This window comes from Alosa pseudoharengus, unplaced genomic scaffold, assembly GCF_046254945.1.
Source record: "Alosa pseudoharengus isolate Yale_2024_CS ecotype anadromous, Long Island Sound unplaced genomic scaffold, YU_APseudo_1.1 YU_APseudo_1.1_scf_2, whole genome shotgun sequence".
In the NCBI taxonomy this organism is placed as follows: domain Eukaryota; kingdom Metazoa; phylum Chordata; class Actinopteri; order Clupeiformes; family Clupeidae; genus Alosa; species Alosa pseudoharengus.
The window spans coordinates 7613194-7637807 of record NW_027468663.1 but is presented as its reverse complement, the minus strand read 5'-3'; the positions used below and the strand labels follow the sequence as shown (position 1 = coordinate 7637807).

Here is a 24614-nt window from a genome sequence, read left to right as displayed (position 1 = left end):
GTACACAAAAAACATGGCGGACATTCATTTTTCGTCAGCAGAAAGTGACGAATTCTGAAAGGTTTCGGCCCTAATATCTGTTCAGATTAAGTTTTAGATTGAAAAGTTGTATTCCCCTTCATATCGGTCACGAGACGCTGCGTCAATGACCGTGGTTACTATTTTGTAACCTAGACGTTTTATTTTCATAATCTTGGTTCAGTGAACACATACAACTGTCAGTTTGTTAGTTAACAGAAAATTCATGAATATGACGTTCAGACCTACAGTATAAACTATAAGTTTACCTGCAAAGACAATTTACTTGTGTAAGCAGATAGTGCAGTGGTCACAGACATGGGTTAGCATGTGGGAGACTGGGGTCCAATTCCCATGTGATGCATTTTGGCAGAGTGAGTGTGCATGTGTACCAACGTCTCTGGAGAGAAGGCGTGCAATTTGAACAAGAAATCGATTCTCAAACGGAAGTTTTGATTGCAACAATTAGCTAGTTCATGCACCAGGGTGTAAATAGCATACAGTACTATATACACCAGGTTACGAATAGCATCCACTTCTAACTATACATTGATGCAAACAGCATACCTTATTCAGAGTGTTTATTACACAGCTGAGCTATTCACACCCTGTTACGTAACAACAAAAAAACATGTTGCTTGTTTTTTTTATTATTATTATTAGATTGTGTGATCAATATGCCAGAATAAATGCACAGGGGTGCAAATAGCATACACTGATATTTGTACCAGACAGGGTATTAATAGAACACATTGCTGTGTGCACCGGGGTACGAATACCAGGGGTACAAATAGCCTTACCCCCCAAAAAAATAACTCACTACTTCAGCTTGTGTAGTAAAAAGCCGAGTAATGGGACAGTGATGTGGTGAGGGAGATGCAGTGTGAGAGTGAGACAGCACAATGTGAGACAGAGAGCAGTCACGATCTCTCCAGGAAACAGACCTTCAGGCACAGCACACTCTGACACAACTTGATTGTCTTCTACAGACAATGTGTGTTATACAGTGGATACGGAAAGTAAATCACAGCGCTTCACTTTTTCCACATTTTGTCTCATCAGTCTACACACAATACTCCAACACTCCACAAAAAACAGTTGTTTGGAGTGTTTTGTATAAATAATAAAAGACTGAAATATTCCATCCTACTTCTATCAATGGTGAGATCCTTCTACAACTTGATTGGAGTCCACCTGTGCCTAAATTAATTCAACGGACATTATTAGTAGTGACAACTTAATCTATTTTAAGATAAGTCTGAAACATAACAAAATGTGGAAAATCCTGTGAATCCTTTCCGTATGCACTGTGGCACCTGGAATGTGGAAGGGTACACTAGTCTGCTACGCTACAGCTCTGCAGTGTGATGATAATGTCTGTTAGCAAGGGAATTGTCCAGGATTGTGAAATTCATAGCATTAATCAACATTCTCTTTGATAAAAATGTTAGTCTGCTTTTTGGAATTCAGTGAGAGGAACTTTGCTGATGCAGGCGATAAACACCAATTAAAAGCATGGGAGCATTTCATCTGAGCAGGGTTACATATCCAGAGGCAGATTTTAATCTTCTTTTTTTGCAGTCTCAAGCGTTTGTTCAAATACTTGGGAGACAAACATCTCTCACATCATGGTTTAGTGATCATGAAAAACAAATAACAGATTGATGCTTTCATAAGCATAACTGACATCCCCTGTCCCATGTTTTGTCTCTTGAGGTTAACACCGTCTTTCCTGAGGCAAAAACAGAGGAGCATCAGTGATTTTCTCACACTTCCTGTCAATGTCTTTAAAATGTAGTGACGACATATGTAATATCCATATACTGTCTGGTATGCTGTATCAGTACACTAATCAACAACACAGCTTGAAGTAAGATACACTTTGGGATATTGTTGTAGTTTTACTAACCAACTACTTACTGATGTTGAGAGTAGCCTAATCAGCTACTATGCATTTTCCCTGCATCACCCAGGACATTGTTATGGAAGTCTGAGTGATCTGACAGTGAGTTTTTGCATTGCTCCAGAGCAGTGTTGCACATATTGCTTTTCCTGCTGACAAATTATAATTTCGATACATCTTCTGACAAATCACACAGAAGGCCCTCTTATGAGGTAAATGTCCTATAGAAAAATGTTAAATGAGGTGTTAAACAAAATCACTCTCCTCATCCTTTTTGGGCGACACTAGTTTTTTTGGTACTTACAGAAATTCCAGAGGCTGGTGCCAGTGTAACCTGCCACAGGAAAGTTGGTCACACTTTATCAAAATTATAAAGGACCCAACCATCCCTGTCACTGCCAGTTCAGCTTACTGAAATCAAGCAGGTGTTTCTACAGTCTGATGTCAAAAACTGAGCATCTCAAGAGGAGCTTTTTCCCTCACACCATTAGACTACTTAACCCTTTAGCCGCCAGGGTTTAAAAAATATAAATTGGATTTTTACATCAAAATTTCAAAAGGCCATGGCTTGCAAGTGGTCAGAGATAAAGTCCTACTGTAAATGTGAAAATCATTGAGTATGACCAGAAGTTTATGGAGGGGGCAAATTTACTCATCTAATTTGCATATTATGACGTCACTGGATGGCAACCACCGTGAATTATGCACATTTCAGTAAATGCTAGATGTTGAACATATTTGAGCAGTTTTACTTTCTTTTTGTGATTTCACCGACATAACAAATGAACAGGAAAACAGTCACATGTAAACCAACAATAGTAAACTATTACTATAATCACAAACCCTATGCTACTATACAATAAAGTAGCCTGGTCAAATCGCGGGTGACTTTGAAGTTCTTCAGAGCCCTATTTTTACAACCCCTGCTGTCTATACCACGTCCATTACGGACACTATCATCACTACTGTCACTGGCACCTCCAGCTATGTTGGGCAGAGGGTCGAAATAAGCATGGTATGCTTAGTGGACACTGTCGAAAAAGACGCACCTCCATTCACAGACGCTCTCGTCAGTCAATAGACGATCGATCATATTCTCCAAAAGGCAGATATTCTCCTTCAGAATCAGAATAGGTGAATAATAGACCCAAGACTTCATCACACGTGAATTTTTTTTTTCAACATTTGATGTATTTCTGCTTCAATTCGTACAAAACTAAGGCCCGCATCGCTTCCGCGTTATGAAGGAAATGCACGTCTTCTTCATGTGTTTCTCGCGTGTTTTCGCGAGCTTCCTGAAAACTTTGAAAAAAAAGGTTGAGCTTGAATCGAAGCTCTGGGTGTCTGCCAACTAGTGGTCAAGAGTACAAATTAGATTTTACACTGTACTCGCGTCTATCGTCTGTTTTATTCAGTAATGACGCTTGTCGCAATATTGCGACATGGGCGGTTAGAGGGTTAAAGGAGAATTCTGGTGTGATATTGACCTAAAGTGTGTTGAAACATGATACCGAGTGTGAATGTATGTCTCATAGCTCATCTCGACTTGTCCCCTGCACTCAGAAATCTGGCGCTAGTTAGCCGATGCTTTCAACAGCTTTTCGATGGGGGTGCCTCGGGCATCTAGCCTGGCGGGCCATCCTATATCATTGAAATGTATAGTCTGGAATCGACCCATTCACCTTGCTTAATCCAAGGGGCGGGCAGAGAATTATCTTTCAAACTGCCTAGGCATGCAATAGGCCAGCGCTACGACCATATCCGTATCCGGTCGGCAAAACGGCAAATACATCCTTCTTTGAAAGGAATGACTTAAGTGCATTGTGTTGCTCAACTTTAAAAAAAAAAAAAAAAGTCCTCCTCCAAAGTTGACGCCAACGCCGATTCAAACAAATCGCTTTTCATTCGCCATAGCCACCTTCCTTGTTGTTCACCGTCGTAGGACTGTCATCATCCTGTTGAGCCCGCCTTAAGACTCTCTAACAAAATAGAGCGCTGTGATTGGATGACGTCCACGGCGTCAGCCAATAGAAATTCCTATGGTTTGATAGACGTACAGGCTGAGCAAATTAATTTGCCGCTGCTAGGGTGCTTCTAGATTTCTAGGCTATCGGGCATCGGCCTAGCCATGCAAATCAGGTGGTCACTGGAAGGAGCAGGTGTGTGTGTGTACCATGAAGGATGAAAGGAAGGTGTCTTTTTTGTGAAATCCTGAGATATTCATGTGAATGTATCTCAGCTTTGAATTAGTCTCCTTACTCCTGCACCAACATTGTTGTAACTGAACTTCATAACACAGAAGCACCTTTTAGACATCAACATCTGATCCCTCGATTAGTGGAGCCCTAAACAGCATTACTGGAAACTTACTGTCCGCACTGACCAGAAATTAAAGGAGAATTCTGGCCATTTATCACATAGATCTCTGTTTTTCAAGATCACAGAGTGCTGTCGGCCCAAAAAACAAAACAGAAATGAAAACAATTGGCTCTACCGCTACAGTGCTACACTCTGGGGGTGTGAACATGGGGGCTTATGAACATGCCACATTTTCTATATAGCGCATCCTGTCTTGCTGTCATAAAGGGATACATGAAAAGATTGATTAAGAGAACTATGGCATGCTCAAGTAATCATAAACCCATGTAGACCATCAAAACTTGAGGATCATTTAATAGACTTCTGCTGTCACGATTTAGGACGAACAAATGCTTTTCATAACATATTGCCCTTAACAACTTGCCAGTAAGAAACGTCTTGGCATGTACAAAAACTGGAGCCAATAATTTATGAGAGGAATGGAGAAAAATAAGGAAGCAGCACATCCTTTTGTTGTGAGCCCGGAGGCTTGCATAATTTACAAGTGGTTAACGATCCCTCATTAATTGAGCAGCATGCCTGGCGATTCTGCCAATGGTACTGTATGCATTTAAAGTGTGAAAGAATGGCAACATCCTCTGTTCTGACCTCCATCTGTCTCCCAGTTAAAGGAGATTAAAAATGTGATTTTGTATTCCACTATTTGAACTCCTTCATGGTTAGTTTAATTTATCAATGGTGAGCTAATGCATATAGAGAGACAGAGTAAGAAACGATGTCTAATTGTCCTCACACATCCATTTGCATTGATTCTTTGGCTTTTACACACTACTGGTGAGCAGTGGCAAGTTTATGTAGTTTATTTGTGTTGTCCACATAAAGAACAGTCTGATTGAAGGCACATCCATAGGTAAAAATGGTATGATATGGCTAAAACTGGTTGGTTCTATGTATCCGGCCACAAGAGGAATATAAAATCATCTTTTGGAAACTGATCTTAATGCCTTAAGTAAAAAGATGAGGAAATATCCAACCTTTAAGGACACCAATTTTTTTCTTTGTGAATGAATAATGTATCATAAATAAATAAATAAATAAATATTCTTCCTTAATATACAGGGGTCATAAGTATTAGCACTCCTATGTTAAATTCCCATAGAGGCAGAGGCATATTTTTAAAGGCCAGTTATTTCATGGATCCAGGATACTATGCATCCTGATAAAGTTCCCTTGGGCTTTGGAATTAAAATAGCCCCACATCATCACATACCCTTCACCATATTTAGAGATTCGCATGGTTTTATTTTAGTTAGCCTAATAACTGGTTTGATTTGCATTGAGAGATGATCTTATGGAAAGTACCCCATGCCAATCTCTAAGTATAGTGAAGGATATGTGATATAACATAACATAACCCATAACATTATTCATTTGCCATCAGTGCTAGAGAAGAGTCTCTTCTCATTCACTGTTTCACCTTTCACCTTGACCATTAATGAATGAGATATTAGTAAATATTCCACAAACAGCCCACAGGTTCTTCATAGACAGGCAGCGGTCAAGTAGGCCTACTGCTGTTCTGACTGAGTTAGTTCACCTCAGGCCCCTGAATTTGCAAGAGAAGGATAGCTGGAAGCATTTGATAGTTTAACACAGAACTCCTGATGACATATTATTTCCACTCTGTCCTGTACACCCACATCCGCTCATATGTCATATGCTCATATGCTTTTCATTGGCTTGAGTTCAACATTCAACACAGTGATACTCTGATCACCAAGCAGCTTTCCTGTATAATTCCTGTGCATGGGGTGGCAAGTGGTATAAGGCTGACAAGGCTGACAAGATGGAAATGCAATCAGGAGAGGTCACAGACAAACAAATAAGATACATGAGACACTTGGGCCATGGGATAACCTCAAGAGGACACACAAACTGGCACATGCTCAGATGCCACCTGAATGCAGATTTAGAGACTTGGCCAATCAGGTGCCACCAACCTGGGGGCAGAGTAGAGAGAGCTGTACCAAGTGCAGCTTTAACGTAGTAATGAGTTCCTCCTGCTACAGTGGCTTTAACTCCGTATTCCACAAATGACCCCATGGTTGTAGGTCAGATCTGAGATGACGATGAGACGGCCTACAGGGACGAGGTTTAGCATGACCAAGGAGATGGTTATAGACCTTCGGTGGACTTAATGAGCCCTGGACCTGCCACATCAAAGGAGCTGAAGTGGATTGTATGTCAAGCTTTACGTCCCAAGTGGCCGAATAAGCTCACCAGTGTTCTAGTATATTCGTGGCCAGACACTGAGCACATAATAACCAACTTTACATACACCATTAAATAAAGTAAAAAGTAAATCATAAGAACTTATCTGTGCTCTTTCAACAACATGTAAATGTAATATGTAGATCAGGTTTCTTGCGTATACAAGAAATTTGGTCTCTGCATTTATCCCATCTGTGAATTAGTGAACACACAGAGCACACAGTGAACGCACAGTGAAGTGAAGCACACACTAACCCGGAGCAGTGAGCTGCCTTGCTACAGCGGTGCACGGGGAGCAGTGAGGGGTTAGGTGTCTGTTAGGTTAGGGATCGACCTGTCAACCCTCCGGTTACAATCCCCAAGGCCTAACCAGTAGACCTCGACTGCCCCATAACTGTAAAGTCTGCATTAAGGCTTCCCCAGCTCCATCAGAGTTAAATATAGAGAGCAAGTATATATTTTTAGATGTTGAGCTCATTAATTCATTGAATTAACATTTATCCGTGTGGGTAAGAAGACAGTACTGATGTTGAATGTGCTCATCAGATCTTTTTTTCTGATGTTCACATCTTCGACTAAATGAAGACAGACATTTTAAATTATTTGCATAATTTATCTCGGCTAATAATTTGTTATTCATAGGTTATGGGAAATTGGCAGGCATGTTTGCCTCAGTGTCTCTGTGAGAATCAGCTTTTGGAAGTCATTATCGTACATCTGATGGAGTGTTTTTTTCCTCTGCAAGAAATAGCATTTCATATCACTAATTACCAATACAGTATTGATTTCAGCACTAAGCAAATTTTATTCGACAGATAATAGACAACAATTTCCATGGCAACTAGACCGTGTATATTTTTTTAACGTCCACCCTTAGCTCCCTTCATGTTTTAGGTTGGAACTTTGTGCACTCAAAAAAATGATTTTTGGGTGTAGTAATATATATTCATTCAAAAGTAGTAGTTTTTACATTGTAATATCAACTTTCAGCGAGAACTAGTTAAAAACAGAAATATATACGCAGTATATTCAGGTAATTAATTCATTGAGTTGGAAGAGTACATCTTATTAGAGATTTGCTCATACCATTTACATGCTTTATTGTCATAGCACCAACACCTGAAAATATCAAGTAACTTTTATTCTGAAAGGTTCCATTTGAAATCGCGCATGCGTCGTTGGACACAATTAATTCCGCCAAAATCACTCAGAAGACGTTTTGGGCTGTAACCTGGCTGTAACCGCTGTAACCAGAGACTGGAGACTGGAGTTGTATTGAGAGTAAAGCTGTAAGTATTGCCTTTCTGTTTTAGATTTGTGATAATATATGGATTTCTATGCATTTTGATAGTCTTGCCTGCTAGACGCAATAATACGTGTTAACATTAAGGTTCGTAACTAGCCCACTGTAACGTTCATATTAGCATATTAGTTGTGATGCCATAAGTTAACTGTTAGTGCTAACGTTAGCCATTTTGGTCCGGACAAGACTATGACAACGTTAACGTACGTCTGTAAAGAGGTGAGCTGCTATTTATTTGGATAAAAAGTACAATAACGTTTACCACGCTTACCTTAACATTTCTCAACTCAAAACGACGAGTTGTTTTTATATATATTTTAGGGGTTTAAGGTCTACATCTAGTAGAAAAAAAATACTTTCCAAAACTTTTGGCGGCAATGTTAGCCATGCTTAACTTTTATAAGTTAGCACTAACTTAGGCTGAAGTAAGTCCACATTTTCCTAAAACGCTTAGAATTAAACTGGCTCCTAATGTTGCATTACCGTAACATATGTGACATTTACTTTACTCGACCTACACCTACAAACTCCCCTTTATAAGGGAGTTCTGCACATAGAATACGTTACTCGTTTTACATAGGCTCTTTACATAGGCCTATTTAATGTATTTAAACAAACAAACAATATGGCTTGGTGGTTAATGTTTATGCTGTGACAAACTCAGAACGCATCATTACTTTAGTTTAGACTTAAAACGTTGTATTTATGAAGTTAATCTGTATTGTGTGCTATTAATATATTTCTCTCAACAGAAAGAAGTGAGTTGAGGTGTCACTTGTTGGAGGCAGGATTTTCTGCAGAAGTGGAGTGGAGTGTGAGTTGAGGGAGTGTGAGTCTCATTCAGGCAAGTAAAAATCTATGCATGATATAATACTGCTGCGGTTAGTATTAGCCATTATTCACTCTTAATATCTTAAATTGTGATTTACATGGTGACCTTGCAGTTAGGATGAGGGTAGTGGACAGTTGAGGATAGATTAAAGGGTTTCTTATTCATTACAAGTTGAATAAGTAAATACATTCTCTGAATCACCACATCTGCCTGTAAAACTGCCTGAAACACCACATCTGCCTGTAAAGGTGACCCAATACTTTTGGCAATTTAGTGTACATGTGGAGGAGTCATGTGAGCCACAGAGTGTTGAAGCTACTGAGCTGAGACCGTTCTTGTACAGACTAAATCAGGTGTGCTTGCTCACTTTTTTGTAGGAAGATAGACCTTCAGTTTTTCTCACTCTCTTTCTCTCACACACACACACACACACACATATTCGTAAGCATATACAGCACAAATTCTCACACTCAGTAGCTTCAACACTCTGTGGCTCACATGACTCCTCCACATGTACACTAAATTGCCAAAAGTATTGGGTCACCTGCCTTGATGTGCATATGAACTTAAGTGACATCCCATTCTTAATCCATAGGGTTTCATATGACGTCGGTCCACCCTTTGCATCTATAACAGCTTCAACTCTTATGGGAAGGCTTCCCACAAGGTTTAGGAGTGTGTTTATGGGAATGTTTGACCATTCTTCCAGCGCATTTGTCAGGTCACACACTGATGTTGGATGAGGAGACTGGCTCTCAGTCTCCACTCTAATTCCTCCCAAAGGTGTTCTATTGGGTTGAGGTCAGGACTCTGTGCAGGCCAGTCAAGTTCAGCCACACCAAACGTTTGGGTTGTTGGGAGTATGGAATTGTCCAAAATCTCTTGGTTAATGTTGAAGCATTCTGAGTTCCTTTCACTGGAACTAAGGGGCCAAGCCCAGCTCGGGATGGCCACTTCCTGTTCCAACATGACTGTGCACCAGTGCACAAAGCAAGGTCCATAAAGTCATGGATGACAGAGTTTGGTGTGGATGAACTTGACTGGCCTGCACAGAGTCCTGACCTCAACCCAATAGAACACCTTTGGGAGGAATTAGAGCTCAGACTGAGAGCCAGTCTCCTCATCCAACATCAGTGTGTGACCTCACAAATGCGCTTCTGGAAGAATGGTCAAAAATTCCTATAAACACACTCCTAAACCTTGTGGGAAGCCTTCCCATAAGAGTTGAAGCTGTTATAGATGCAAAGGGTGGACCGACGTCATATTAAACCCTATGGATTAAGAATGGGATGTCACTTAAGTTCATATGCGCATCAAGGCAGGTGACCCAATACTTTTGGCAATTTAGTGTATGCTCTTGTGTTTTCCTGAGACAGTTCATTGTTTATGAATATGGCTTCAATATTGACACTATATTAAACTGTTAACAGAACCAAAGCATTGAGGAGAAACGTGACACTGTTATCCGCAGCCTCATTGTGTACCTGGGTGAGAAAGTGGAGGACCTTTTTGAAGATTGCCAGGTAAAGTATGATTACAGCTCACAATCAACTTAATGATTTACTTTCTGGAAATTATGTCATTATGAATGAGGAAATTCTGATTTGTCGCTCAATAGAATTGTCTTTTTTCTTGTAAATTGTATACAGGAGGACTGCCGCAGTGATGCCAAAATCCTGGTGGTTCATGGTGCAGAGGATCCAGCTGATGTGGCCATCGTTGTTGAAGGAAAGGAGATGATCAAAGGATGTGGATGCACCGCAAAAGCGTGCGCATTGCTTATGGGACTCATTTATGCCCTCAACCTTGCATATCCGCCAGCACTTCGATACACTTTTGAAGTTTTCCAAAAACTTTTCTTGGATTTGGATGGCATTAAGCTGTCCCCAAAAATACAAGCTTTAAAGTTGAAATTGCTGGCTTAAGTTTTTGTCAAATGCTTTTGGCTTCCCGTTAAGTTGTGTTATGTTGTGTTGTATGTTGTGTGTTTGTCTTTGAGAGCAAGATAATATTGACACAACCACATCTTTGCAATATTTTCCGACAAATTGAGTGTTTTGTCTTTGATATGTTGTAATACTTGGAGACAAAAACATTGGGTAGGAGTGGCATTGATTGTTAATTTTACTAATGGTAAAACATACTGTCCTTTTAGGATTCTGGTTGTGTTAGTCTGTCGCTGTAAAACTTCACCTCCTGTTGTTTTTTTTGTTTTTTTTTCCTTGTGATATTCTCATTTATATTTTATGCCTTAAACATGGGTTAAACATTTTGACAGGCAGTATGTATGGTCACTAGTGATATTTTTTTTTTTTTTTTTTAAATCGTGAAGAAAAGCAGTCATTTGAATGAGCATTCAACAGTGTTTTACTTTTTCAATACAGTAAAAACATCAGTGGGTACATGCAGTGTTGAGTTTCAGTGATGACTGCCCCGGCATTATTTGTTGCCCCCCGCCCCAACGTTAAGTTCAAATAATGTGTCAACATTGTGAGCATGGCTGTTTTGACAAAATAAACAGTTAATTGCATTACATTTTAATTGTGTGGTATGTGGTAAAAGTATATTAACTGCATAAGGTTAAGATTTATCAAAAGAAAATAAGTAACATTGCAGAATCATAGTGAGTAAAACAACTTAATAAAACTAGGTAATTAAACATTTCAATCAGAAAAAATATAGTAAAATCTACTTATTCACTTCATAACAGTAAATATTACAGACATGTAAGATTTACTTAATATTTTGATAACTGATATTCCTGTATGAAAATAATTAAATAACATTTACATAATATCATCACAAATGTTAAGGTTAGTAGTAAGTACATTGTACTTGATACTGGTAAGTAAGTTATACTTGATATTACAGCATTAAAATTTACTTAGAAAGTTTGAGTGCAAATACTTACAAGGATTTTATTAAGTAAATTCTACAAGTCATTTCTTTCAGTGTGTGATTGCCAACAGATTTTTTTTTCTTTTTGCCACCTGGAATCACAGTTCTGACACCATACATGACAGAATCGTAAATCGTAAGTCAGGTTTATTGGCCAAGTATACTTGCATATACAAGGAATTTGTTCTCTCCATTTTACCCATCCAGGGGTAGTGTACAACACACCCACACACAGCGCCCGGGGAGCAGTGAAACAAAAGATGGAAGTGAGATAAAGAAATGAAATGAAATTCACAAGCTGACCAGACCCTGACTCATAGCATAGTATAGCATCTTTAATTTCAGGACACCCTTAATTACCACTGTAATTAGACATATCAACAAAATGTAAAATATATGATCGAATATTATTTTTATTATTATATAAAATATATTATTAAAATATATGATGGAATATATTTTTATTTTGTTTAAAAATACATTTCAATTAGATTTGCTAACTTGATGACACCAAAGTTTAGCTCCCCACTTTGAAAACCAACGGCATTTTGACCCGTCTGGGTCTTCTTCAGGCAACTGAATTCATCTGAATGGAACCATTTGCGTCACAGAATTTAGCTGATGACTGAAAAAAACGCACTGACCAAAACCTTTGTTTACTGTGAGTTTCTGGAACTTGGACTTCCACTCCATATGACCGAAAATGGTGTTTTAAAAAAGTGTTTTAATCAATAAGCCTGATTTTGTCTGTTCACATTATTCCAGACACTAACTCAAGTGTCTGACTTAGGCCTATCTGGTTGAATCATATCATGTCTCCATGGAAACAAGGATGGAATGAATCATTGGAGGACCTTAATCATTTTGGTAAGTAGGCCTGATGCAGATGCCATGGTGGGCGCTGTGTGCATAAAATCACCCACAAGCTGATATCAATGTGAGTGAGTTTGGATTTGTAGTGCACTTTGCGATATAGTACCCATATTTTTTGAACAATTGGAAATGTATCCCATGTATTCTGACTAAGATTAATTGCTGCTGATGGTGCATGAATCTTTAATCTTTAGACTAGCATAGTCATATTTTCCATAAGGCCAAATGTATCAATCTTGGCACATAACTTGCTGTAGGATCATGAGTGTGCAGTCCCACAATTTGTGTTTGGAGGATTTTTGTCAGAGTTAGCATTAGAACTTTATCCTCTGGAGACAAAAAATAGTATTTTCTGATTGGCTGACATCTGGACACATATGAATTAGATCTGGTAAAAAAAAAGTTAAATCAACTTTCCATATCAATGCTTTTTTTTTTAATGGTCACTATAACAACCATAGTAAATGGTTGAATTAGGAAAAAGGCTTTGCAGCAATGGAATAAACTGTAACCACCCACTGATGGTTAACACTTTTAGTAACCAAAGAAAGTAGTACAACAAACAAGTTGATGTTTTTCATATTGTTATCAAAATACACAGTATTGGCGTGTTAAAAAGAAACAGTCAGCTGGGTTTTTTATGTGACAAAAAAGAATGCTTTGCTTTAGATAGGGATTGCATGTGCTGTAAATGGTTAACCTTTATACACAAAGTAATGGATGCAGAACATAATCATATTGGGTCTTGAAATGTTACCTTTCCTTATGCATGCATGGCAAACAGAATTCAAAATGATATCCAACAACAATTACTGCTTTCAAAGGTTCCCCAAAATGGACTGCACTGCACCCTGCAGCTACATGAAATATCATGTAGCTTTTCATCATGGCACAGAGTGTGTTGAACACGCAAGGCATGTTGAAAAGTAAACATCGGCACCAAGGTTCCCTGCTCGCACAGGATGTTGAGAAAGTACTTTGTGCTGTTTTTCAGATAAATTATTCCCAGAGTTTGAAGCACATAATGTGAAAACATGAATTAACAACAAACTACAAGAGCTCAGCCGTGCTCTCTCTCTCTCTCTCTCTCTCTCTCTCTCTCTCACACACACACACACACATCTCAGTAACACAGAGACATTTTGATAGGGTGACCTGGATAAGGATAGGATGAGTTTCTGCTGACATTTGATATGTTGGAGATCACATGAGAAATCATTACTGGGTCTTCACCTGTGCCTGTGCTGTGACATGGTTTCATTGGTAGAGAAGTAATTATGACCGCCGCGCAGCGAAGCGGCGGTCATATAGGTTTAGTCAGATTTTTTTTTTTTTTTTTTTCTTTTTCGCATGCCCAAATTTCCGTCAATGATTCCCGGGACACTGAAAGACCGGGGTACACAAAACTTGGTGGGCATGTAACCCCACATGGATAGCATGGAACCATCATTTTTTGTTTTGATCTGTAGCCCCCCCGCTGGACTGGACCCCCCGAAAGGAGGGTAGGGCAGACACAGTTTTCTGTGAATATCTCGAAAACCGTAGGGTTTAGGAGGCCAATTTTTTTTTGAATGTTGATCTCAAGGGGCCATGTCAACCCATTCCATAACCACTCATTTCATGTATAGCGCCACCTAGTTAAACACAAAAAAGTAAAAATTAGGTGTTGTAATTGAAGGTATCTGTGACCTAACATAGTCAAAACTGCACGAAATTGGAAGTGTAGGATCATTATGACACCCTCTGTATGCACGCCAAGTTTTGTGGAATTCCGTTTATGGGGGGCCACACAATAAATTAATTTATTTTACTATACACCAACTGGCCTCTAGGTGGCCGGAGACAGTTTTCTGTGAATATCTCGAGAACCGTAGGGCCTAGGAGGTCCACCTTTTTTATGTATGTTGGTCTTAGGGGGGCATGCCAACCCATCCCATTACCACTTATTTCATGTATAGCGCCACCTAGTTAAAAAATAAAAAGCAAAAAATTAGGTGTTTTCATCACAATATCTCTGGCTGACAAGGTCAAAACTGCACGAAATTAAAAGTGTAGGATCATTATGACACCCTCCGAATGCATGCCAAGTTTTGTGTACTTTCGTTCATGGGGGGCCTTACAATAAAATAATTTATGTGTACATTTAGTGACGTACACCAACAAGGATTCCCGGGACACTGAAAGACCGGGGTACACAAAACTTGGTGGGCATGTACCCCCACATGGATAGCATGGAACTGTCATTTTTCGTTTTGATCTGTAGCCCCCTGGACTGGACCCCCCAAAAGGAGGGTAGGGCAGACACAGTTCTCTGTGAATATGTTGAGAACTGTAGGGCATTGCACAAACAGATACACACACACACACACATACATTCACAGTAATCATACGTATGACACATACTCACACAGTAGACATATGTACGCTTGCATGCACAGGCACATACGCAGGCACACACACAAGCACGCACATACACACACACACACACACACACACACTCACACACACCCACACACATAACATAAACATAACACAAACAATCAAGAATTTCTCAGAATTATGAACAGGGAAGATGGAGGTGGGGTTGTATAAAATGAATTTTACATGTGAAATATATGAACTAATCATGTTTTGGTACTTGTTGTCTAGCAGATACCAGTGAGAATTGAGTGTGGATAATGCAATTTAGTGAGACAGAATCATATAGGCCTTTCAGCGTGATTTCTTTTTGTGGAAAAAATGTGCTGGACTGGGCGGCGGTCATATTTTGTACCGCTCTGCGGTACATCTAGTTGGATGTGATTGTAGTCTTTTGCTCTATCAATGATGTTTCCATATCATATTATGTTTTAAGGTCTAATTAATTATTTACATAATTACATCATTACATAATTATTATGTTATCATCAGTTTGGTTTATTAATACATTATCTATCTTAATCTGTTTAGTTCATCTTAAATACTAATAGTAATTTTGCTGTTAATTCCTTTAGTTAGCAAGTTCATTTTCCACATATGAGACAAACTAACCGACGTCATTTGAAGCTGCCTCATGTCTCTTCATGCCACATTTGCCTGCTGCCTCTGTCGATGTGATGTCATGCTACGCTAACACGTCCAGGCAGCGCCGCCCCCGCCAGCGAGGTGCTGGAGTCACAGCCGGGTCTGAATGTACATTCTGTTACGAGTGGGCCCGTGTCCATCAGTTCCAGTGCGCCGCGGCTGACCCGCTTTTAAGTTGTGCGCGTGTTTGACTTTGAGCCTGGCTGACTGGAAAAGAAACGAGGGCGATCTGTCACTCTGCCTACAACCCCCTCCGCCCCCACCACCCCCACCTCCCCCTGTGGGACTCGGGGCCACTGTCGCTGCCACTGTTCTGGCGCTCCACAGCCACCACTGCTATTACACGCATGAGGTCCCCCGGGGGTGCAGGGAAATTGCTCAGCATAAACGACAAAAGGAGAGAATCAAAAGGAGACCTTTCCGTGAGCGGCAGTTTAATAGCGGGTGCAGCAAACAAAACTGAGCACTGGAGTGCCTCGCCGCTGGAAGACACAGTGAGACATTTGGTGTGAATGTCTTTGATATCAACGTCTCTGTGTTAGGACTTTGTTTTCATCACTGTTGGATTGTGACAGTGATGTGATGGTGGCACCTAGAATCTTTCATCTATTGCTGTGGATGACACTTTTCCTCTGTGAGGATACAAAGACAGGGCTCTGTTCTGCCCTTATGGGGGGAAAGGAAAATTAAACCCTGCATGACTCTGTTGCTTTGTCATCTGTTTGCTCCCCCTCTCCAGACATCTTAGTAGCTCTGAAACTGTGAATAGAAAATTTGAATAGCAGAAATATACCCTAGGTATTTGATATGGCATCAGTTTCCTTGGATAGACCACCTATAGCCTGGGTGAACTCAGATGAACCCTGCAGGTTGTTCTGGAAAAGATCCCATTGACGTCCGTTTCTGAATCACCAAAAAACCCAGGAAAATGTATTTTCTTAGGGATTGAGTACACAACTGCATTTAAATCCAGATTTGCTTGCTGCACTTCTGAGATGATTGGGTAAGAGCACCAATGATATAATGCACCAATTTTAGTTTCATTTCACTGCTGGTTATGCCTCTGGAAGTCATAAAACAGTAGGTTCGCAAACTGGTGTCAATTGGATCCTTTCCAGACAGAGCTGCAGAGCAAATTTGCTTACAGGTTTGTCTGGATTCACCCAGGCTGACAGACTTTACTGATGGTTTGTTAAAATTCAAGTTCATCAGAATGTTGTGGTTACTGTACAGTTACTGAATAGCCTAATCTGAACTTGTTAGTGTGTTTATAATGTGAGCATCTGTAGATAGTCTTTAGACCCTTTCAATCTCTTCAGAGAGGATTTCCGGTTGAAATGTTCAAAACCAACGCAGATACTTCAAAATGAAAATGAATCAGACTTTAGCGTAATGTTCTACAAAACTTTTTTTTTTTTTTTTTTTTTTTTTATTTTGTTTGTCCCCAAGTTACCATTAGCTCAGTGTTGTTTTCTGTGCCAAGGGAAATGGGAATGCACATGTTTGTTTATGCAGTTGAAGGAGTCTATAGGACACCGTCCATGTAAAGTGTGGTCAGTATTATTAGGTGGTTTGGTCTAGCAAATGGGCCTGGGTGTGGCCTGTAAGTTGTAGCATCACCATTAACCTATGATACAGTAGACTGGCTCTACTGCATATCAGTACCTCTATGAGGCCACTTTGTCAGGGAGACTATAAATAAATGGCATGAAGATTTATACCGATATTGGAGATGTCATTAAAGATGCAGTGTGCGATTTGGATTTCTGAAAGGTTGTTTATAATTGAGGCAATCACAATCGACAACCAATGAAATGACACCCCCTCTGTGTTGATTGGCTGAGGTTGTTTATGGCTCGGTCTGAGCTACTATGTATGTTTCTCATTTACAATCTGAACTGTGCACAATTTTTCTTTCTGTTTTTGAACGGACAGCTCAAGGATTGTGAGGAGGGATTGGCTGAATCTGGCAAAAATGTTTATGGGATTAGAATCATGGTCTACCCTTTAAGTTATGTTGATGCTGTTTGCCAAAATCATCTATCTGAAAAGCACAACATGAACACATCCAAGTGTTTCAATGAATTCAACTGAATAAACAATCTTTATAGATATGGAAATGTTCCTATTTTGAGAATGGCTGTTTCAAAGTATTATCAGTAATTGTCAAATATAGCCCAAGCTTTTCTATTACAGAGTTTCTACCCTGCTTCACTGATGTTGCCCTTCATTAAAACTGCAAGTGGGATGCTCAATTATAGTTTAGTACTCAGTGGTATCTTCTCCTAAGGCAAAACTGTTTTAAGAGTCCTCAGTGTCCAAGCTTTGAAGGTTTAGAACTAGAAACCTGTAATGCACGTTCAGCTCGATAGGACGCACATTTGTTTGGTTGTTTTGGTGGGATCCGGTACGAGTGTTAAAAAGGGAACGTGCTAGCCTCATAGCACAAGTTGGTGCAGGCCCATTAATGTGCAACAGCAACTTCCCTTGTACAATTAGCCCCGAGGTCTCATCTCCATTCTAAACAAATAGGAGAATGACACTGCAGGCTAATTCAGACAGACGCATTGTTAGCGCTGCATGAAACCCATTAATGGATGACTCCGAGGGAACTAATCTCGGGAAATCCGAGGAGCCTTAAAAAATTGCAGTGAGGCTGACACCGTAATTAGTTTGGCTCATGTCTGGATCAGCGTGCGAGAGCGCGACGCTCGTGCCGGTGATTGAGAGAGCTGCACGGCAGCGGCTCTAGCATCTGGTCCGCAAGCACCGGCTCCAGCCCCGGTAAGAGCCAGCAGGGCGCTGAGGATGGGGCGCTGGCAAACACTGAGCCAGACGCTGAGCCTCCTCTGCCATGGTTCATGAATAACAAGGTTAGTTTTGTCATCTGATAAATGTTGTCATAAGTCTGTGTGTGTGTGTGTGCGTGTGTGTGTGTGAGTGTGTGTGTTGTGCGAGCAGCGGAAATGATGCGATAAAGGCAGAGGAAATAAAAGCTATGGACGACGACTGGTGCCAGGCACGGCGAGTCACCATGTCAACAGACTATAATGGGCAGCGACAAGCCCTATTAGTGAAAGCCAGGCAGGCTGGAGAGAAGGGAACTGTCCAGCCTCCTACGGATGTCACCCTTAAGTGGGAATCATCACCCTGTGTGTGTGTGTCCGTGTGTGTGTCTGTCCGTCCTACTGATGACTGGGACTCATGGTGTGCACAGCTTCCATTCCTGGCATCCACGACACACTGTTTTTTAATCATCTTTTTGTCGTCCATTTTGTGTCGTACGAATATCCCCTCAAATGTAATGAGGCTGTTGCATTGATCTAGCATGTGGATTGAGTGGAAATTGCTTGTCATTTAGTTATCACTTATTAATGCAAATTATGGCTTTGCATTAGGCACAGTGGGTGAGCCAGAGACAGAGACGCTCAGCCTGTAGCATCCAGGAGTTATGCTGCAAAACTTGATATGTTCCTTCATGCAATAAAAGCAAAGCACACCGAATAGTCAAACTCACAAAAATCTGTGACATCTGCTCGGAGATAAATGACACCCTTATCACTATGTTTGCTTTGGATGGGTTAGGGGTGTAGACAGCCCAGTGATTTAGTTGTCAAAAATAAACTATCCAGGCTTGTCCCCGAGCTCACTCCGCCACATGCAGCACACAGGAGAAGTAAATCTTTTCAATTGTAGTCTGGACTCTCTCTCTTTCTCTCTCTCTTGCTGTGTGTGAGTTGATGGGGGAAGGGGGAATCAGGATCTTTATTGCTGTTCCCATTCCTGGGTAAGAGAAACATGGGGGGGAGCAGCTTCCCTGCCAAAGCGGACTGCATGCAGCTGCAACTGCACGAGTTTGCATGTTACGATTCTGTCATTGTCTCTACCTCCAACCCCCCACCTCCACACACACACACACACACTGCTAAACCACTCTGTCTCTCACTCACATAAATGGTTGGTTCCAGCAATGATGCTTTAAAAAATGTGATGCCAACTACTAGTGTGGACACTAGGAATCATTTCACCCATCATCTGTTTTCTTCTCCTCTTTATTCTTTAATGGCCAGTGCCAGGAGCATGCTGATTCCTACCTATTAAAAATTCACTTTTGAATCTCACTCAGAGAAAAGCAAGTGCAAAAGGTTTTGTCACATTTTCAAGTTACAAAAATTACACTTCAGTGTACTGAATTCCACCCAGGGTAGAGAGTTCAAAGGCCAAAAGTTGTAATTAATTGTGCTGTTGAAAAAGAATAAATAGTTTAATAAATAAACAATGGGATGTATCTTAATCCTCAGGCAAAGAATAGAAAACATCTAGAGTTAAAGACTATGTGAACCAGGTTGTGTTTTGTTTAAGTATACACCAGGTGATTCACAGGTTAATATATGGCACAAACTATTATATGAGGACTTAGGAGTTTGCGTGTAAGTGGATTTTCCATACCGATGTCCAATCCTCGCCCCAGGGACCTCCCAGACAAGACGTCTTATTCCAGAGAAGTTGATATCTGACCATTTGTCAACTTAAAACCCATTAAAAACATGGCTGGAGGGGGGGATACAGTGAAAATATTGACCTTCACGGCCGAGAAGAGGGCTGAAGAGGGAGCTCAGAAGAAGAAAGGTGGCCCCAGCCGAGAGGCGAGAATGGGAGACGTGGAGTTTGTTTTTGCTGGATTACTTGGGAGCGGCTGTCTGTTCGTGGAGCAACACAACGTGTGATCAACATGACAGCAACCTCTCCTCCCCGAGCTGCAACTGTCAAAGCAGGAGAAGCATTAACAGTCATCTTGGACAGCAAAAATAAACTCACCTGAGAAATAACAGGCTTTGTTGATAACCACTAGTCATTTTAGCCCAATTTAGACCTCACCCCATAGGACCATGTCGGCTAACTAAACAACTCTTTGAGTCCTCTGAAATGAAAGCCCAGGCTATTTTGATAACCCTCGAGGCATTAATTATTGAGTTAACACTAGGCCACATTAGTGTCACTGTGTTAGCAGCTAGTGTGAGAATCATGTAGGACTTGGGTACATTTTAATTATGATGTATTTTATATGGCTTGTGAATGTAAAAGTAGGGTAACATTTTATTTTACAGGGTCCCTGTTCCAGCGTATCTACATAATGAAGTACAGTGAAACAATGTATGTAACAATAGATAATATGACGTACTTGTGTTGTCCATACATAATGTATTTTTATGTACCTACAGATCATTAGTACACGTGTAATAAGAAGTACTTGTTACAACACTTTGCCAAAGTGGCCATAGGTTAGGGTTAGGGTTAGGACATTTCTTATGACATGTACTAATGATCTGTAGGTATACAAAAATACATTATATATGGACAACATAAGTACATGATATTACATATAGTTACACATGCTGTTACCCTGTACTTCATTATGCAGATATACTGAAGGCCCCACAGGTAATGGTCAATGATATACTGGAACAAGGACCCAATAAAATAAAGTGTTACCGAAAGTCATTTAGTGACTCAGCCTGCTACACTGTGAAGATGATGAGTGAAGGAGACTAATTATGTGGGTTTAATGTCAAATGTTTACACTCTGTTTAGTCTTTGCGAAACAAAGCGCAGCACTAAAAACAAAAGTTTAGACACACATAAACACAATATTTGGCTGCTTTTGCATGTCTGGCAAACATGCTGATTTTGTGTTGTGGTTAGAGAATATTTCTTTTGTTGAACTGAGCAACAAATTAAGTGGTGAATTGCAACCATGTGACAATAAGTGATTCTGGGTGTAGGATAGAGGCTTGGTGAAATAGACATGTCATAAAAAGGTAGAGGCATGGCTAGTCTCCCATTCGTCTAAAGTTTCCTACACAGCTAAGAGAACTGAATTATTACGTTTTTCCTTTGGGAAATTACTCACCGTATTACATTGTCATTTAAAATGAACCCCTTACTTTGACAAGGTGGTCATATTTAATAATGGGCTGGATATAAAAGTATGCATCAGTGGGAATGATGGAAGTGAAGGCCAACTTCAGCTGAAATATAATAATGACCTTTGCTCTGAAATGTACCTGCTCTGTGAGGGTGAGTCCATGTTTAATTAACTACAGGTAGAGTAGTCATCCTTCCAGGCGATAAAGCGCATGATCAGGAGAAAACGGACCTTTTTTGGCTTAGTGAGGTAATGAGCTCGAGGAGAGTGCATTGTTTCAGCGTAAGTAGAAGTCTGCATTTCCTCCTCCTGCGCCTGCTCTCCTGCTGGATCTAGACCCATAGTGGGTGCTGACAGGGAGCAGTAAATTACATTGAGCAACCCCGAGCAGCTGTTTGGCAAAAAAAGTGACATAACTCTGTATTCTTGTCTTGGAAAGGATGGGATATATGGAAGTTGCCGTCATCCATGACCGCAGAGCTTTCTGTCACGAACATATAGCTATGAAGTTATTTGTGTGCAATGGAGTCATGACAGTTAAACCACTCACTGAGACATTGATATTTTTATGCCATTTTTTATGTCATTTTAGATTTCATTCAAGGTTTGAATAATTATTCATAGTAATCATATGCAGAAGATGACAACACATTCTCATGCAAACAGCTATGCTAGTTAGTAGTGAGTGGTGGAAATGGTGTGTGGGTGGTCCACGGTTTTTATTTCTCTCATTCTAAAGGTCAACGCTCCATCGCCAAGGACTATTAATGTAGCTTTCACCGCTTCTTTAACTACTGTAGATATACAAACTTTTTTTAATTAGGACAAACCTGACAATAACAACAAAAACAACACCAACAATGGAATACATAAAAAGTAAGGGCCTAATTATTTTTTGGCTACTGGTAGCCAGCCACACTATAAAACTAATTACCAATGTCTGACAGATGGTTGGGGGCTTGCAGAGGTAGTGGGTGGTACTAGGAGTTTGATTTTATACCAAATGTTGTCTCAATAGTCCACTTGAGGATCACTTTGTTTGAAAACCGTTGGCTGTTAAGGAGCAAAATAAAAGGCATTGCTCACACCAATGCTATTTATATCTCATCTCGTTTGGGCTTGGATAAAGCTGAGTGTTATTTTAATGTCTGTGTTTATATTTGTGCTAAAGCTGACCTAAGAAAAAACAAAGATTTCATTCTTATGATTTTATCCCTCTTTTTCCTTTAAAAACAAATATGATGGAAACAGATATGCAAACTAAAAAGCATCCTACCCATCAACCCTACCTACATCATATGGCCAATAGGTCCAGAATATTTCCACAGGAGGAGCCTCCAATTTCAAGTGTTTGAGAACATTCTCTGCACCCAGAGACTCCTCTACTTTAAGGCAACTGACAACTCTTACATTTATGCTTTGCACAAATTGGTATATTTGCACCTGCAAGAGAGGACCATGTGCTTTCCTGTGGCTTAAATTGTGATAGCATCTGTCATCCAAGTTTTGAGCCTTTTTCATGTTCATGCATTATAAATGCTTTGAAGGGCATATGCATATTTTAGCTGACATGAGTTACCCTTTGAATATGACACGATTTGCACTTTAAAGAGAGAAAAGAGGCCTTCTTATTGGGATTAGTCAGTGTGTGTATACACAGACACATCCCAATGTGCCTTTTGGTGCCGATGATGGATCCAACTAAGGAAAGTTACCCAACAGGTAAAAAGTGCACATTAAAAACACTGTATGGACTGAAGCCTCTGAAGGTCAACAATGTTGCTTATAAATGGCTCTCAAAGATTTATCAAACAGTGAGGTTCAACTGAGGTTCATTTTGTTTTTCTTTCTTTTTTCCAAATTATAACTACAGACAATACTGTATATGATGGTAATGGTATGTAACTACCATACTGAAGTACCAAACTATGCACATGTACAAAACATATACTATACAAATAATAATGAAAAACATCAAGGCATTAAAGCTGTTAATCATGCACAGTATTGTTCTTTATAGTTTCAGGCTACTTCCATGATATGCATGTAGAGGAGCTCATCATCTGTACCTTGGTCTCTTTTCTAACATATGTACATATGTAACCATCTCAGTAATAGGTCATGAGTCGCTCCACCAGGCTGCTGGGAACACCCCTGTGCATCTGTACAGGTACAGATGACATGTAGAGAAGGAGTTCACTGGTGCACACGGCCATTCAAATGTACCTCTTTGTTTAAAAAAGGTGCAAAATACACTCCATGCAGTGTACATGACATCTTCCTCACAGTCGGTACCTTGTTAAGTATATAAAGCCTTGGATGTCTGTACCTTGTTAAGTATATAAAGCCTTTGGATGTCTGTGTGCTCCACTGAACTCCCTCTCCACATATGTGGTGATGTCATTTGAGACAAGCATGTTTTCCGTATTTGAACCTGTCTCTGTGGAATGACAGTAATGTTGCCTTGTCAGCTGGCATATGGTATTGTTGCTCTGTATGCTAGTGATTATAGTCTCTGAAGCTGTGATGGTAAATATATACCTCTATCTTCATGGCTCTGTCTGGATATGCTGTCTCAGATTAGGTTTCTGGATGCCTTTGTGTCTGCTATGTGAAGGACTCCACATTGTTGCCTTGAGGGCACAGTCTCCACACCCCATTTTGGCCCCACATGTAGGTAATGGTCACAGGCTGTCCTTGAGGATATATTAGTAAGTGGGGATGCAAAGAACCTTAAGAACCTTAAGCGAGACTTAAAGAGACATAAGAACCCTTGAAATCATGTTTGGCTTGCCATGTTATTACAGCCAAGGGATTGCAAAATGAATATTGGCCACATTTATTGCTCTGCATCGGTTTGGTGTGTGTGGGCGGGATGAGCGCACATCAGTTGTGGCCAACTGATTTGAATGAAAAGACATTTGAGGAATCCGTGCCCTTGAGCATGCCTGTATTGCTGAAAATAAGATAAGAATTAACGACAGCGTCAAGACACTTTTCCGAGACACTTCGTTTTAAGAGACTTCATTCAACTCTCCCTTCTTCACCTCTTCATACTCAGAGTAAGAATGTGAATCCCAGCTCAGTTCCCCCCTTCGCAACACACATATCATCATACACAGAGAATTAAATATATGTGTGTCTTTGAGGCGCAGGCTTCAAAACAAAAAGGGCGCATGAGAGAGAGAGGCCTGGTGCGGCTGGTGGA

General features: G+C 40.2%; 1 long non-coding RNA gene across 1 annotated transcript; it reads left to right on the top strand.

The window, feature by feature from the left end:
- The first annotated feature begins 7506 nt into the window (after positions 1-7506).
- LOC143135006 (uncharacterized) lies at positions 7507-11112 on the top strand. The gene is made up of 4 exons (XR_012988760.1): positions 7507-7800; positions 8567-8658; positions 10077-10169; positions 10296-11112. It is a non-coding gene; the product is annotated as an uncharacterized LOC143135006 (long non-coding RNA).
- The last annotated feature ends 13502 nt before the right edge of the window (positions 11113-24614 follow it).